This window comes from Corylus avellana, chromosome 1 (genome assembly GCF_965113065.1).
Source record: "Corylus avellana chromosome 1, dhCorAvel1.hap1.2, whole genome shotgun sequence".
Taxonomy (NCBI): Eukaryota; Viridiplantae; Streptophyta; class Magnoliopsida; order Fagales; family Betulaceae; genus Corylus; species Corylus avellana.
In genome coordinates this window covers 37,125,074-37,142,347 of record NC_142490.1, presented here as the reverse complement: position 1 = coordinate 37,142,347, position 17,274 = coordinate 37,125,074, and the positions used below count along the sequence as shown (strand labels likewise).

Sequence of the window (17,274 nt, the reverse complement as noted above, 5' to 3'; positions counted from 1 at the left end):
TCTTACACTGCAATATATTGTGGACGACATCTGCCGTGGCCGTTATATCAATGATCTCCGCAACTGTACAAGCAAGGTCCTGCTGCCTTCACGACTTTGGTTCGTGGATTTCATTTTGCAGCGGAATGTGTGTCCCTTTGGAAACAAAACTCAGTGGCAAGGCCCCTTCCTCGCAGCCCTCTATGCCTTTCAGAGAGGCTTTTGGATTTCCATCCCTCAGCTCATTTGGGATCAGATACACAAGTTTTGGGGCGAGGCGATTGTGCGGTGCACTCAGGGTTCGTCTTCATGGGGACTTCCCTTCCCTTTTCTCGTCACCATATCTTTCAGACCCGAGGCATTGAGGGTACACCTGCTAATGGGCCTATTTCCATCCCACATGCCGAGACGACGTCGAGAGCCCGCAACAGCTGAGGTCGTCAGGGAGGCCGATGGGCCTATACACAATGAGCCACCTGTAGCTGAGCCGGTAGACAGAGAGGGAGCGGCGGCGACCGTTACTATGAGCATGTCACAATATGAGTCCCTCCACAAAGAACTGCAGGAGCTCTGATCTAAGCTTGCTACCTAGAGGGCGGAGGATAAGCGCCTGGTAGATGAAAAATTTGAAGCCCAGTAAGAACTGCTGCGCGTCATTTTAGCATGGTTGCCACCTGATTTAGGGGCATCTTCTTCTGCGCCACAGTGACAGGTCAGGTACTTTTATCCCTTGCACTGCTTTATTGTTTTTTTCCACACACTGAGGACATTGTGCGTTTTAAGTTGGGGGGTGTGGGCATACATGTTAGTTCTGAGCATGCAATTAATTTTCCTATTGTTATTTAAAATTCATTGATGAGCTTAATATGACAAACACATGATCACTTGATTAAGGAATTAAAATTGTGCTACTTTCATTGGCAGCATGAAATATTACTTGTTTCAATTTGATTTTCACAAGCACACTAGCATGTAGTCTGTGGGGCATAAAATCTAGAATCAATAATGTCTGGTTTCAATATTTGGAATGTAGTTGGGTAACTTATTGGGAAAATGACCTTGGCATAAATTCACAAAAAAAAAAAAAATGATCATTTTAAACTTTTCACCAAGTAACCGGACCTCTTGCCTCATTAAGCAGTGAGTGTTAGCGTCAAAAAGTAAGAAGTTTGGTTTGATTGATAATTTTAAAAAAAAAATTAAAAAAAAAAAGTAACTTAGCTTTGTAGCCTTTTTGACCCGAGTTAGTAAGTCCTTAGGAGTGTTTTTACACCTAATGCCCTAAAACCGTCTGGTTTGGGAGTCATCGGCCTAACACTCGATACAAGGGTCAATCAGATATTTCATTCTTGGGAACTACATGGTTATAAAATGTTTGTGGGTATCATTCCTGGAAAACCTTTACGAGACTTCACTCGTCCTCTAGGGAACTCCTAGGGGTTTAAAAGGCTTGTTGCATATGCTAAATGCAACTGTACATCCCACAAAAGATGGACTTATCTTTTTTTTTTTCAGTTTATTTTCTATTTTGTATTGCTAAGGGACTAGCAATATGTAAGTTGGGGGGTGTGATAAGCGTCAAATGTTGCACATTCAAGCTCCTTAATTTACATATGTTAATTCCTTAGCGTTGTTATTTGTTTGATTTTGTTTTGTTTTTGTGTTTCAGGTCTTATTTGACAAACCTTTGAAAAATTGGGCTTAAAATGGCAAAAAGCTGTGCATTCTGGATTTAGGATCGAGCGAAACCACTCCTGAGCTCGAGCGCACCTGCGCTCGAGCGTCTGCAGCCAACGATCGAGCGCATGCCTGCACTCGTGCGCATAACATCTAGGCTCGAGCGCACTGCACTCGAGCGCACAAAACCATGGATCAAGCGCACTCGGGCATGTATTGCACGGCAGTAATCCTTTTCCAGCGTGGATTTGGTTTTCATTCTCCCAATTGGACTGGGAGACTGACCTCCGGTTTTTTTAGGGTTTCTAGGGTTTTTAGAGTTTTCCTAATCCCTATAAATAAGGCTTTAAACATTGTAAATAGACACACCACTTTCTAAAGTTAAAATTTCAGTAAATTGTCTATGAAGCTTAGAAGATCATGAGCGGCTAAACCCAATTGTGGGGTATTGATGTAACCCTTTCCAAGCACAATGGTTTGATTGTATTTAATTTCGAGTTTTTCAATTTGTGCATGTTGATTGTATAACTCTGAGGATTGCTACAATTGATTTCTGTTCTTCATATTAATTGCAATTGTTCTTTAATTCCAATTCAATATTAGTAAAATTCTTATCTTGTCTCAGAAATTATTTTACTATTATTGAACTCAAATCATTCTTATTTTCTGTGATTATAAGAATGATGGTTATACAATGGTTCTTAATTGGCATGCAATCAATAGGGTTAGATAGACCATACCTAGGAAAGACGGATCGTACTACACCCTAGTTTAGTGTAATTTAGGTCGACGATCCGTGCCAACCGAAGATGGGTTATGTTATTCCTTTGATTGTAAGAAATTATTTTCATATGTTTTCTTATTTAAGTTATAACATGCATAAAATGAATTGCTAGAATTAAATATGGTTAACCATTGATGTGCGGATCATGGTGAAATTATTTTCATATGTTTTCTTAGTTTTTAAGCAAATCAAATCAAATCTCATTTTAATTAAGTTAACTTTAATTTTTTAAATTTTGATAATTAAACCCTTGCAGTCCTTGAGGTTCAACAACCTTTCTATAGCCGTATCCTACAAAGATTCGTCCTATTGCAAGTGGTTATTTTTTTAATTGATATTTTTTGTCACAAAAATACCACATCAGCGCACAATGTTTAAAAAGTGACAAATGACCCCCACAAAGTTTCAGATGTCAACAAAAAAGCCCATCTATTTATTTTGGCCATCAATTTGGACGGAAACCAAGTCACATGCGTGGCACGTGATACTTTTCAAGCAAAAAGTTCGAAAATGCCGTCGGGGGTACATTGTACACATAAATTACTTCGAGGGGTAAAGTATTAAAAAAAAAAAAAATTATAAAAAAGAAAAAAAAAAGCTTATTTAAAATAAAAATAAAAATAAATAATAAATAAAAATAAAAATAAATAAAACTAAACTAAACTAAACTAAAACAAAAAACTCGGGTTAATTTACCTTTTTAGTACCAAGGTTCTCACTTTTTCTTTTTCTTTTTTCTCACCTAGATTACAAATCATATAATATATGGTACATGACTTATGGCAAAATACCAACTTAGTACTTTCATCACATTCTGATAGCACAAAACTAACGGACTATCACGTGTCACCCCAAAAAAAATGACACATGTCCTAAACAAATAAAAATAATTAAAAAACAATTAAAAAAGATAAACCCTAAAAAAATTTGAAAAAATTAGGCCACCCCATTTTGGCATTTGGGGGTGGTTTCGGCCAGCCTTAGACCATCCCTAGGGTGGCTAAGCCACCCCTAATAGCCAAAATGGGTGGCCCGCCCACCCCATAATTTGTTTTTAGTTTTTAAGGACTTGTGACATTTTTAAAAAAAATATATTTTTAATTTTATTTTTATTTTTATTAAGGACACGTGGCACTTTTTGGGGGTGACACATGGTAGTCCGTTAGTTTGGGCTAACAGAATGTGACGGAGGTAGCAAGTTGGTCTTTTATCGTAACTCAAGTACCATCTGCGATACGATTTGTAACCTAGGTGCACTACAAAAAAATTACCACTTTCTGACGTGGCAAACAGTACATGATTTTTGCCACGTCAGAATTTTCTATTTGCCACGTCAGAAAATATTTTTCTGACATAGCAAAAAATACCACGTTATAAATTTTTGACGTGTATAAATAGAATGTCAGAATTTTCTTCCGTGCTAGAATAGCACATCAAAAAATTCTAACGTGTTTATATTGGCATGTTAGTAAAAAATTGAGCGGGATTTTCAACTTTTTTCCATCCTCTTATTATTTATTCTTTCCCTCTTCATTTATTTTCCCACACTCTCTCTCTCCTCTCTCATTCTCCCTCTTCTCTACATGGCGGCTCCCTCTCTAGAGGAAGAAGAAAAAGAAATGGTGAAGAGAAAAAGAAGAGAACCAACAGATCGAAAAAAAGCAGAAGAAGAAGAAGAAGAAGAAGAAGAAGAAAAAGAAAAGGAGAAGAGAAGAAGTAGAGAAGCTGAAGAAGAAAAAAAAAAAAAAAAAAAAAGAGAAGAGAAGATGAAGAAGAAGAAGGGAAGATAAGAAGATTTTTTGGGTTTTTAAAGATTTGTTGGGTTTGACGTTTAGGTTTTTGACTTTTTAGATTGATTTTTTTATTTGGGTTTTTGATTTTTTGAAGATTTTTTCGGTTTGGGTTTGGGTTTTTGAAAATGGAGAAAAGAAGAGAGAGACTGTGAGAAAAATGAGAAAAGGGTTTAGGGAGAGCAAAATGAAGAGGGAGAAGAGAAAAGAAGAGGGAGAGCTGGAGAAAAGAAGTAGAGAAACGAAAAGGGAGAAGAGAAAAAAAAAGGCCTCTTTTTTCTCTAGGGAGAGCAAAAAAGAAGCAGTTGCTTCTTTTCTTTGCAGAGAAACGAATTTCTCTGCACGACAGCTCCCTTATGCGTGAGGGAGCTGCCATGGAGAGCAATTACAAAAAAAAATAATAATTTAAATTCATAAATTTTTTAATTGAAAAAAAAAATTCCAGAAAATTTTTTTTTTTAAAAAAAATTATTATTTTTTAATTAATTTGTTAAATTTTCTAACATGTCAAAATTGACACGTCAGAAAATTTTGACGTGCTAACTATAACACGTCAAAAAAAAAAAAAAAAAAATTACTGACCCCTATGTACCTGACATTCAACACACGTCAGAAATACCACGTCAGAAAAAGTTTTCTGACATGTCAGACACCCTAACATGTCAGAAAACTCTAGTGAGGAAAAAATAATTTTTTTGCAGTGGTGAGGAAAAAAAAAGGCGAGAACCTTGGTAAAATGGTAATTATTTCTTACTTTTGTTTTAGTTTAGTTTAGTTTTTTTTTTTTTTTTTAAAAAAAAGCTATTTTTTTGAAAAAAAGAATTTCTTTTTTTTGTTCACTTTACCCCCCGAAGTAATTTATGTTTACACCCCCCACCCCCCGACCCCCCCACCAGTTTTTTTTTTTTTTACTTTACCCCCCCCCCCCCCCGAAGTAATTTATATTTACACCCCTCCCTCCCTCCGGCTAGTTTTTTTTCTTTTTTAAATTTTTTATCTTTTCACTTTACCCCCCCGAAGTAATTTATGTTTACACTCCCCCCAACCGAAGTAATTTATGTTTACACTTTACCCACGAGGGCATTTTCGAACTTTTTGGTTGAAAAATGTCACGTGCGTGATGACTAGGTTTCCGTCCAAAGTGACGGCCAGAATAAACAGATGGGCTTTTTTCTCAACGTCTGAAACCTTGGGGAGGTCTTATGTCACTTTTAAACATTGGATGCCAAAACGCAAATGCGTGGATACTTCTCAAAAATATTATTACCTCTCTCAATTGTAACCTGCATATACTCTTTCAACAATACAAAGCGCAAACATTGGTTGACAACCTTCAACAATGTTGATAAAGAGAGTGACTATTGTTATGTCGACAAGCTTACATAATTCATTTCTAATTGAATTTTAAGTACTCTATTGCGTGACTAATGATGCATTTTGATTATTTTGGATGCTGAGATTGAGTTTGAGTCATTTGCTTCTAAAGATTTAATCATGTGGTTGACGAGTAAATAGGTGTTGTGTCATTTGCTTCTTCTTTTAAAATGATTCATTATAATAGGACGCTGAAAGAAGATATAAACTATAGCGAACAAAAGTGGTGGGGGTTGTCAAGACACCCTCTTTGGCCAAATGGAAGGCCATTGATTTGTCTCTACATTTATATAGGGAACATGCATGTGATTTGTATAAAAGAGTAATCGATACATACTCGAGCTGAGATTGAATGTAGAAAGTAAATCTAGAGCCGAACTAGAGTAGTGGTACTTGAGCTCAATTCGAGTCCAAATTGGCCAAACTCGACGTGGCATGACTCAATTTAAACCTATTAAAGATAAGCCCAATTCAACTTCAAATAATTCAGCTACCACATTTGCCAAGGATAACGATAGAAGGATAATAAACCAAAAGTCCAAGATGACTCAAAGTTCAAGATCAACTCAAGTTTAAATATTAGATAGATTTTCTGTTATCATGTAGTGTTTAGATAAAACACAATTTGTATTTCATACATATCTTTGTACAACTGTTTTGCTTATATATACAAAGCCTTAAACCAGTATTTGGTAAGGCAGTAATTATCTAGCATATTCAAATCTATTATATGGTATTAGAGTAGTGATTGACTCATGTCATTTTTTTTTTCCCTCCTTTCACGATCTTCAATGGCTGCCATTATCACCACCAATACACCTACCGCACCGTTAGTTACCTTCAATAACTTCAATATCCTTAACCTAGACCATGACAACTACAATCTATGGATTCCCCAGATTGTTCCACTTCTCAAAGGTGGAAACGTAGATGGCTACGTTGATGGTACCATCCTCGCTTCTCATCCAACCGTGTCAAACACTCTAGAGAATGGAGTCGTAACCATTACTCCAAATCCTGCCTTCCTACACTGGCAGATGCACGTGCAACTAATCCTAGGTGCAATTAATTCATCTCTTTCACCTAACATGCTTTCCTATGTTACGCGATGTGCTACGTCCAGAGATGCATGGTTATTCTGGAAACCAAGTTCAACTCTCAAGCCAAGGCTTGCACTATGAATGTGCACTGTTAGCTAGATAACCTCAAAAAATAACTCTTCCATTGCTGATCACTTCCAAAAATTTCAGCAACTTAGGGTTGCACTCGCTTCTATGGATGGACCAGAATATGATTCATATGTGACCTCTGTCCAAACACGTGTCGATACTATGTCAATTGAAGCACTTTATGGTCATCTGCTTGCATATGAATTGCAGCTGGACCAACATCATCCGACCCTTGATCTCTTAGTTGTTGGTGCTAATGTTGCATTCGAGGGGTCCTACTTTCGTGGTGAACGAGGTGGTCATGGTGGATATTCCCATGGAAATTCTTCCAGCCGTGCCTCTATCAGCAACTATCCCTCCAAATTCAACCATGGCTAGGGGCATGGGTCTTACCGTGGGCACTTTTCTAGTGGATCCCACAGTGGCTCCTTCTCTCGATTGATATGCCAGGTTTGCCAAAACCCAGGCCATGGTGTTCTTGACTGCTATTGTTGGTTTCATTCAGCGATTGCATAGGACTCTGACTCTCCAACGAATGCCTACTACTCCTCTGCGTCTAATGGACTTGATTTGAACTGGTACCTTGACTCCAGTGCCACACATCACCTTACCTCAGATCTGGAAAATCTTAACCTTCGTGTTGAACCATGCACTGGATCTTATCAGGGCAAAATAGGCAATGGTAAAGGCCTCTCAATACATTGCATAGGTCACACCCATATTTCCTCTCCATACCTTCCTTTCAAGTTATATGATGTTCTGCATGTACCTCAAATTTCAAAAACTTTGTTATCTGTCCATAAATTCACCAAAGATACTGACACTTTATTTGAATTTGATCCTTACTATTTTCTCTTGAAGGACCGAGCTGCAAGAAAGCTGTTGTTCTGAGGCCCAAATAAGGATGGGCTGTATCATTTTCTTCCACAAGCTAATAAATCATCGATGTGTGCTTTGATGGGTGAACATGTCTCCAGCCCACAGTGGCACTCCCGTTTAAGTCATTCGGCCTTGAAGGTTGTCCACAAGGTGTTATCTTCCTTTCAGCTACCTTTTAATTCCCGTCCTATTCATCCACTCCGTCATGCTTGTTTGTCATCCAAAAGCAAACCACTTTGGTTTGCTGCCTCCCAATCACAAAACCACGTGCCCTTTAGAACTAGTTTTTACAGATGTGTGGGGACCAGCCCCAGTTTGTGCTAGATCTGGTTCAAAGTGTTATGTTTCCTCTTTGGATTCATTTAGCAAATATACGTGGTTGTATCCAATTCATAATAAAATTGATGTCACAAGTATTTTTATTCGTTTCAAATCTTATGTGGAATGTTTCTTTGGACTCAAAATAAAAGCAATTCAATCTGATTGGGGGGATGAATATCGCCCTTTAAGATAATTACTTCAATCTCATGGCATTTCACATCGTGTCTCTTGTCCACACACGCACCAACAAAATGGTACAATTGAGCCTAAACACCGTCACATTGTCGAAACTGGGCTTGCTTTATTGTCTCATGCCAACATGCCCGTTCATTTCTGGGACGATGCATTTTCTACTACATGCTATTTAATTAATCGCATGCCTACTGTAACACTCAAAAATAAATCTCCATTTAAAGTTTTTTTCAAATGTAATCCTGATTACAAGTTTCTACGTACTTTTTGTTGTGCCTGTTGGCCAAACTTACATCCATACAATGCAAACAAATTCCAAACTCGGTCGTCTCAATGTTTATTTTTAGGATATAGTTCTCCCCATAAAGGATATAAATGTCTTAATCTTGACACTGAAAGATTATATATTTCAAGGGATGTAATTTTTTATTAGTCTTTATTTCCTCTATCTCACGTTCAATCTACACCCTCACAACCCATCACTCGGTCCTCATCAAGCATGCAGATACAATTTATTCCTCAAAGTGGGCCTCTCACACCACCTTCCACAGACTCGGGAACCTCTCCTCCAAATGAACCATCCAACCCGCCCAGCACATGCTTAACGGGTCCTACAGAACCACAGGTACATCATACATCCTCTTCTCCTATATCTGATTTACCTGCACCTAATTTACCTTCCCAAGAATCATCTATTTCAATACACCCCATGGTCACCCATGCTAGAAACAATGTTGTCAAGCCCAAAAGGTATACAGATGGCACTGTTCGCTATCCACTTCCTTAGGCCTTACTTGCTGAATCCACTTCAAAAAATAGTTGGCCAATTTTTGCTCGGCTCTGTGGTATTGTTTAAAACTCAGGCCATTTCAACCCATAGTTAGCTCTCACTTCAGCCTAAAGTTGGCTCTCCATTTATTTGGCTATGTGGTATTGTTTAAAACCCAAGCCCACTTTAGCCTACAGTTGGCTCTTATTTTAGCCCAAAGTTAGCTCTCTTTTTTTGGCCCATAGATGGCCCTCTTTTGTATTGTTTTGCTATCTCAAAAAAAAAAAAAAATGGTCCAACTCAAGGTTTCAAGATCTTCCACCGTGAGTTTGAGGGAGGATGTTAAAGTATATTTGAATGACCCTAAAGTTAGGGATTTGATTATGATTGATGAAGATTAGATTAGCCTAATTTAGGGATTTGATTATGATTTGATCATCCTTAATTAGGGGATTTGATTAAGATTACATTTATGTGTAAGCTCTATAAATAGAGCATTATGTATTATAAACAATCATTCAATAAGAACTTAATGTAACCCTTTGGGCTTTATCTGTGGATGTAGGTCGTTGACTGAACCACATTAGAATCTTTATCTCTCATTTATTTTATTTTTGCAATTTTTTTCTCTTTCTATTTCAATATGATTTCTATCAAAACACACATGTTTCCCATTCAATATTTTATCACCAATCACCAAGTTACACACAGAGCTTATTTAGATATGATGAAAGGAATCCATTTCCTTGCAATTCTTGCTATGTTGTCATTGGTATCCTCCTTTGTCTTTGCCTTCGATCCCAGCCCTCTTCAGGATATTTGTGTTGCAATTCATGACCCTAAGTCTACTGGTATTTAATTTTGTTCATTACTATCTGCTTAGAAGCAAGACTATACATCTTTATTGCTTTCTCACTCTTGTATGGATCTTGCCCGCAATGCTCGTGAATGGGAAATTCTGCAAGGATTTGAAGATTGCCAAGGCCAATGATTTCTTCTTTTCTCGGCTCCAAAAGCCTGAAAATATAGATAATAAAGTTGGATCGAATGTCACTCATGTGAATGTGGAACAAATACCAGGCCTCAACACTCTAGGCATATCTTTGGTTCATATTGACTACGCACCATATGGCGAAAATCCCCTCGTGGCACTGATATTCTAGTAGTCGTAGAAGGTTCTTTGTTAGTTGGTTTTGTCACACCCAACACTGAGAACCGTCTTTTCACCAAAGTTTTTAACAATAGAGATGTCTTTGTATTCCCAATTGGTCTCATTCACTTCCAATTCAACGTGGAGAGCACCAATGTTGTAGCCTTTGCTGTTCTGGGTAGCCAAAATGCAGGCGTCATCACAATAGCAAACGCTATTTTCGAATATGATCCTCCCATCAACTTTGATGTTCTCGCTAAGGCCTGCCAACTTAACAAGAATGTTATTGAAGCTCTTCAGAAAAAGTTCTGATAGGACAATTAATTAGAGAAACTTGTGAAACTATTATGAATAATTTGCCAGTTTTCCTCATTTCATGATAACAATATTAAAATAAAAGGTTGCTTATGTAACTCTCCCTAAGTGGAGTTGGAGTATAAAATAATGTTGACATTTGTTGAGCATCTCTCTCTCTCTCTCTCTCTCTCTACGCGTGCATGTGTAAAACACAGAAAGATATAGTAAAGAGTATTTTTGTTTTGAACGATATCTCTTCATTGATATAACAATCAAATTGGACAAATTGCTCCCACATTATAATGTCAAAAATATAATTTGGAATCTCCACAATCTAAACACTATCTATGACACACACAATAGCCTCTCGGGCTATTACAAGACAATATCTTTGAATATCACCGTTTTAATCAATTTCAGATCTGCAGTAAATTCCGGCGAATCACGCCTCTAACCACTGCCCTGTCATTTATTTTCAGGCTTTCCCATCTCCATTACAAATAGTGCATTTCCAAACACAATCCCCTTTACTGCCTCTACCATAGTGACAATTCTTCTATATGCCTAAAAAACTCCTCCACATCGATCAATGATTTACTCTCAGAAGAGAGCCAGAAGAAAACAAAAGATAGACCAAAAACTCAATAGCATTACTCTTAAGGATTCGTATAAACAAAACCTTAGAAAACGACTAAACTTTCACCCCATGGATTGCTACTGAAATCAAATCTTGAAAAACGCTATGCCGACTCCAAAAACTTGTTTATCACAATTTATGTGGAATTAATACTATGAAGCAATAAACAATTCAATCACCCAAAATATATAAAGTAATAAAGAGGCAGACACAGATATTTTGGTTACGAAGATGAAACCTTTTAGAAACCGATCTAAAAGTAAAACCTCTCCGGGGCAGCCAAACCTAGGAAATCACTATCAAAAGATTATCCAGAGATTACAGATACTAAGAACACTTACAACCCTTTGCAAGACAATGGCTCTGTAAGATTGACAAGCCTACAACTCGTCTCCTTGCTCACATTCTTTTTCAACGTGATTCTCCTTTACCGGACCTTTCCGATAGACTTCTCAACCCTAGATTTATCAAAGGAATAATTAAAACTCTAAGAGATTCAATTTAACGCTCACCACATATGATCTCTCTTAGCACAACCTCCGATGAACTCTTTGGGGGCGAAAATTCGTGCATCTCTCTTCTATAATGATGTATATATATCAATATATCAAACCCTAAACATGGGCCCACTAAAAACACGTTTTTGGACATAATAGGTAAGGGGTGTCAGGACAGGTTAATGGGCTGTCCGGACAGGGTCTTGCGTAGCAAAAATACGCTTTCTGAAAAGCTTGTCCTGACAGCCTAGCACCTTGTCCGGACATGGCCAGCAGTGGGGAGAAAACAGCACTTTGAAAATGCTGTCCAGCCTTGATCAACAGCTCCAATCGATGGGCGTTTGTGGTTTGATTCAGTTGAAATTTTGCTAAGACGTTCATGACACATGAATCTACATTATGAACGGTGGAGATTCGATTTTGAGCATTTTATATCTGTGTTTGAGCCCATAGATAGTAACCTCTGCATTTTGGAATTGAATTAAGCTAGCACAAGAACTAACAAACTCCCCTTTTGGCAATTCGGTGACAAAACCAAAATGCCGAGCCAATCCCATCATCTCCCCATATTTACTCCCCCTTTTTGTCACAGAATGACAAAAGGTCTTCATGTTTCTTGAAACACTTCACAAAATACATCAAGGCATATGTGGAATAGGAATACTAAAATAAAACTCATGATCACAGATAACAGAACATGCATGAAGTAATGCAAGATCATGAAGAAACATTAGCAAAAACTCCCCATCAATGTGTGACTCAATATCAACAAGGGAAAAATGTTTCAAGCAGGAGTATTCATAAGAAGAATATATGCAATAAATGATCAAAAATTGCATATTAGGAGAAACTTTTGTTGAATGTGCCAAAAAAAAAAAAAAATACTCAAAGCATGCAAGAGTATCAAAAGATGAATAAACAAAATCATTGTTGCAACTCATGTCATGCCATTATGTACCATCACTGTTTATGCTATATGTGTTGTGTGTGATAAGCCACAGTCAAAAGTCAAGCAATGGACAAACATATATTGACACAGAAGGCACATTAAAACTTCCAAACTATATGAAAGAAATTCATACCTTGCTAAGTTAGAAGTCAAACCTTACTAGGGCCTAGTCACCCTCATCTAATATTCTCCCCCTTAGTCTTATGACAAGGCTCAGAGCTACATCCAGAATTTTCATTATGGATGAGCCAAGCACAAAAAATTGACACAGTGAAAATTCCCTTTTTGGAATATTTTGGCATTTTGCACATTTCACTTTAGATTTTCTCTTCGAGAACGTGTCTTTCATAAAAGGAAAAAAATGCAAAATTAGTCCCTGTGATTTACCTGATTTACAATTTACTCCCTATGATATCAAAACGAACTTAGAAGTCCCTGTGGTATGCAAAAAAAATAATTAATTTAATCCCTGTAGTTAAATTCCATCCATTGACTTAACGGATTTCGTTAGTGTGCCACGTCACATTCAATAAAAGTATGACACATGTTATATTTTATTTATGACTTTTAAAAAGGAAGACAGGACAAGAAGAGAAAGAAGAATGATTTTGATCTCATCCGTATTCTAATCTCTTGGACAGTGGTTAGATGTGGCCCTCTCATTCCTTAGGGAGTGAGAGGGGCAAGAGGATTTCCTTTCCGCCCTCCCTCTAGAGACAGTGTCTTGGGGCGTCTTTGGCTTTACGAGAGAAAGGCCACCGGAGAAAAAAGTCTTTCTCTTCCCGTCCCAGATCATATTCTAGTGCGTCCACAGAGCTGTTGTCTCTCAGGTAGGGCACAAACACAATAGTTGTTGTTCTCTTTTCTATTGCATAGGCATAGATGGGGTAGGCAACTAAAGCAATCAATACTTGGAAACAGGACCACCCATGTTTCCACTCTTTGGTATACAAGGTCTGCGAATCCTCTAGCTTCCTCCCCTCTGTCAAGGCTATGGGCCGAGAAAATGTGGGTAGGCTTTTTAAAAGTATTTTACTTGCGTTTGACGTGGAGTAAATTTGAGGTGGGAATATTAGTTGACATAATAATATGACATGAAAATTCAAGAATACCTTTTAAAAGTCATAAATAAAATATGACATGTGTCATACTTTTATTGGATGTGACGTGGCACACTAACAGAATCCGTTAAATCAATGGATGGAATTTAACTGCAGGAACTAAATTATTTTTTTTACATACCACAGGGACCTCTGAGTTCGTTTTGATATCACATGGAGTAAATTGTAAATCAGGTAAACCACAGGGACTAATTTTGCATTTTTTCCTTCATAAAAATTAAAGTACTAGACATAAGGGTTTGAACTGGAATTTATAGGTTCTAGGTTCAACCAGCATTTGGTCAATTTTAACCGACAAAAAAAATCCATCCTATGCATATGGTTTATTCAACATAACAAATTTGTCATGGATTGACATTCCTTCTTGAAGCTTAAGTACATAGAGATAGCATAAATGAAATGTACCACAATAACACATACTTGAATGGATCAATGATAGTTCATTATAAAGATAATCAACTCATTGAATGGATCAAAATAATAACACATACTAGTTATGTGGACAAGTTTATATGATTCATTTATGATTGTATTTATATTTTAAGCACTCTATTGCATAACTAATGATGCATTTTGATTATTTTGGGTGCTGAGATTGAGTTTGAGTCATTATAGCTTCTAAAGATTTGATCATGTGGTTGATGAATAAAGAGGTGTTGGATCATTTGCTTCTTCTTTCTCCTTTATAATTTGAGATTCTTTCAAAACCTACGAAGCAAAAAATGATTCATTATAATCGAAGACTGAAAGAAGATATAAACTATGGTGAACAATAATGTTATGCATTTGGAAGTGTGGAAAAATCAGATGTGCTTGGAAATTTTTTTGATAAAATGGCTGGAAAAAATTGTGTAGTTTATGGTTGCTTGACCAAATCTTTTAATATGTTTTATTAAATATTATAATTGAAGCACTTGCAGGAGATTGAGAGTAGAGTATAGATAGCCCCGAGCCAAAAAGGAAAGGCCATGTGAATATATACAAAGAGAAGATTAAAGAATGTAAAAGAAATAGGAGAAATACGGAAAACGAAATTGCTCCTACGATGTGTTACAATGTTACTTTCTTTAAGAAATTATTTGCTCCCACAAGAGATGATATGCAAGAAAGTTACAGCAAATATTTTTTCAGGATACAATGGAGCCTAAAAAACTTATGTATTTAATTGCATTGTACACGAAATGAAATTAAACCCGAAAATACCCTCGAATTTTTCTATTCTATTCAAACACAATGACTCAGATAATATATTAAAATACAGAGAAGGGATTTTAAATTAATTGAATGATTAGAGATAATTATCCACACAATTGCTCGCATAATTTCGAATTTCGAAATTAAACTGCTTATCCAACAGACACTTAATTCTGATCGTTAGGTTAAATAATTATCTAATAATAATTAGGGAAAACTTCACTTTGGCTCCCTGAACTTCCACGCAATTTGACAAACAACCCCCCTCCCAAACTTTCAAATTTCTCACTTTGGACCCTTTTGTTAGTTTTCAACGTTAAACTCAAATGGAATGAATTTTTATGCCTATTATACCCTCACCTGGAAACTACACCGTTTTGGGCCCCAAAACTATAGCACCCACCCCAGCCCAAAACGACACCGTTTTGGACTTTAAAGTTATCTCAAAGGCAAAATATTAACATAAATAAATAAATTCGAAAAAAAAATCGAGGTGGCGCCAGCCACCCCCTTGGTCAAAAATAGGGTGGTCCGGTTTGTGGGTGGTCGAACCACCCCCAGACCGGCCGATTTTTCTTTTTTTAATTTTTTGCCTTCTCTTTTTCTTTTTCATTTTTTTTATAAGAAATAGATACGTAAAACGGTGTCATTTTAGGCTGGTGGTGGGTGCTGTAGTTTTGGGTGTTTTCAGAATTTCAAGTGAATTGGGTGAGGGTATAATGAGCGTAAAAAGTCAAACCTTTTGAGTTTAACATTAAAAACTAACAAAGGGGTCCAAAGTGATAATTAACTTTAATTACAATTCAGTAAATCCAACCACTAGATCTACCTAGAAGCATCCTAGGGTTTAGATCAAACTACTAGATCGAACGATCTTGATCGTTCAAAAATGAATGGTCATGATCAAATCGCTGCTTATAGCTCATGCCATGCGCGCGTGCATCCGGTGCTTCACAACATACTAGCGTGTACTAATATACACCCAAGCTTTTTTAATAGCTTAAAGTTAGTTGAACCTTATAAATGTAAACTTTACTTTCCCTCTTTTCAATGTGGAACTCCTTCATTCAATGCACTTAAAAACCTTCAATTTTAAAAGATTCCAACACAAAATAATATTTAATAACTATTAATTTTGAAAATATTTTCAGAAAGAATAAATATATAATACTCCCATCTTAAGCTCCGTTTCTTTCGACGTAAAATGGTTTCCAGAAAATTATTTCCACATTTTACGGTGTTTACTGCGATGTAAAATAGTGGTCAATGGAAAATATTTTCATTTTAACCAAAAATTCTTCTTTAATTTTCGAAAAATGGTTTACAATTTTGAAAGCCATAAACCATTTTCCGACTTTGAGAATCTCATTCTCAAATCTACGGATCCTACCAAGACCCGCCCAGGACCCTATTAGGACTTGACCGGGACCCGCTAGGGACCTGCTCGGGACCCTATCGGGACCTGCCTTGGATTTGACCGGGACTCGCCAAGGACTTGCCCGGGACCCGACCGGACATGAACGGGACCCGCCCAGACCTGCCCAAGACTAGCAAGGACTTGACCGGGACCCGCCCGAGACCTACCGGGGACCCTGCTGGGACCCGCTAGGGACTTGACTGGGAGTCTCCCAAGACCCGCTCGGGACCGCGCAGACACCTGCCTGAGACTCGACCGGACTTGTCAGGGACACACTAAGTATTTGACCAAGACCCCGTCGGGACTTAACTAGGACCCGCCAGGGACCATATCGGGACTTGACCGAGACCTGCCCGAACCTATCCAAGACCCACCCAAGACTCACCCAGGACTTGAACAGGACCTGCCCGAGACTAGACCCGAACTCGCTCGGAGCCCGCCCAAGACTTTACCGAGACCCCTCCGGGACCTGCTCGAGACCCACCCAGGACTTGACTAGGACTCGCCCTGGAGCCACTCAGGACTTGATTAAGGCCCAACCGGACCTGCCTAGGACCTGACCATGACCCACCCGGGACCTGCCAGGGTGTAACGCCCTTGAAATTAATTAACTAGTAATTAATTCAACAGTTCGTCTTCCAGCCTTATTCCTCGTGGAACAAGACTTAGGGACCTTTACTCCTAAAAAACAGAGGATACTAAACAACGAAAACAAAAGATTCTATAAACATTAATCATTACAACTAGAGTGTCTACCAAGAAACATCAAAGTAACTGAAATTACACTATACAAGTCATCATCTTTACCATGAGTTTCCACCTAAGCTTGCAATAAGTCCTCAAGCATCTCCCGAATCGAATCCTCCAAGGTAACCGGATGCTTCGAGGCATCCATCTTTTGCTAAACTATCTATAACAGCATAGTTGTAAATATAGAGAAAAAATGAAATAATACAAGGGTAAGTCTAACGACTTAGTGAGTATAATGCACATGATGTACCCGTCATTAAATGATGAACTCAGTTGTTTATAAAGCACTTGCAACATTATGAGATGACAGTTTATCATGGATGTGATA

The 17,274-nt window shown here is 37.6% G+C and overlaps 1 pseudogene; it reads left to right on the top strand.

Moving 5' to 3' along the window:
- Positions 1 to 9,658: 9,658 nt before the first annotated feature.
- On the top strand, positions 9,659 to 10,396 carry LOC132169696 (germin-like protein subfamily 1 member 13 pseudogene; annotated as a pseudogene).
- The last annotated feature ends 6,878 nt before the right edge of the window (positions 10,397 to 17,274 follow it).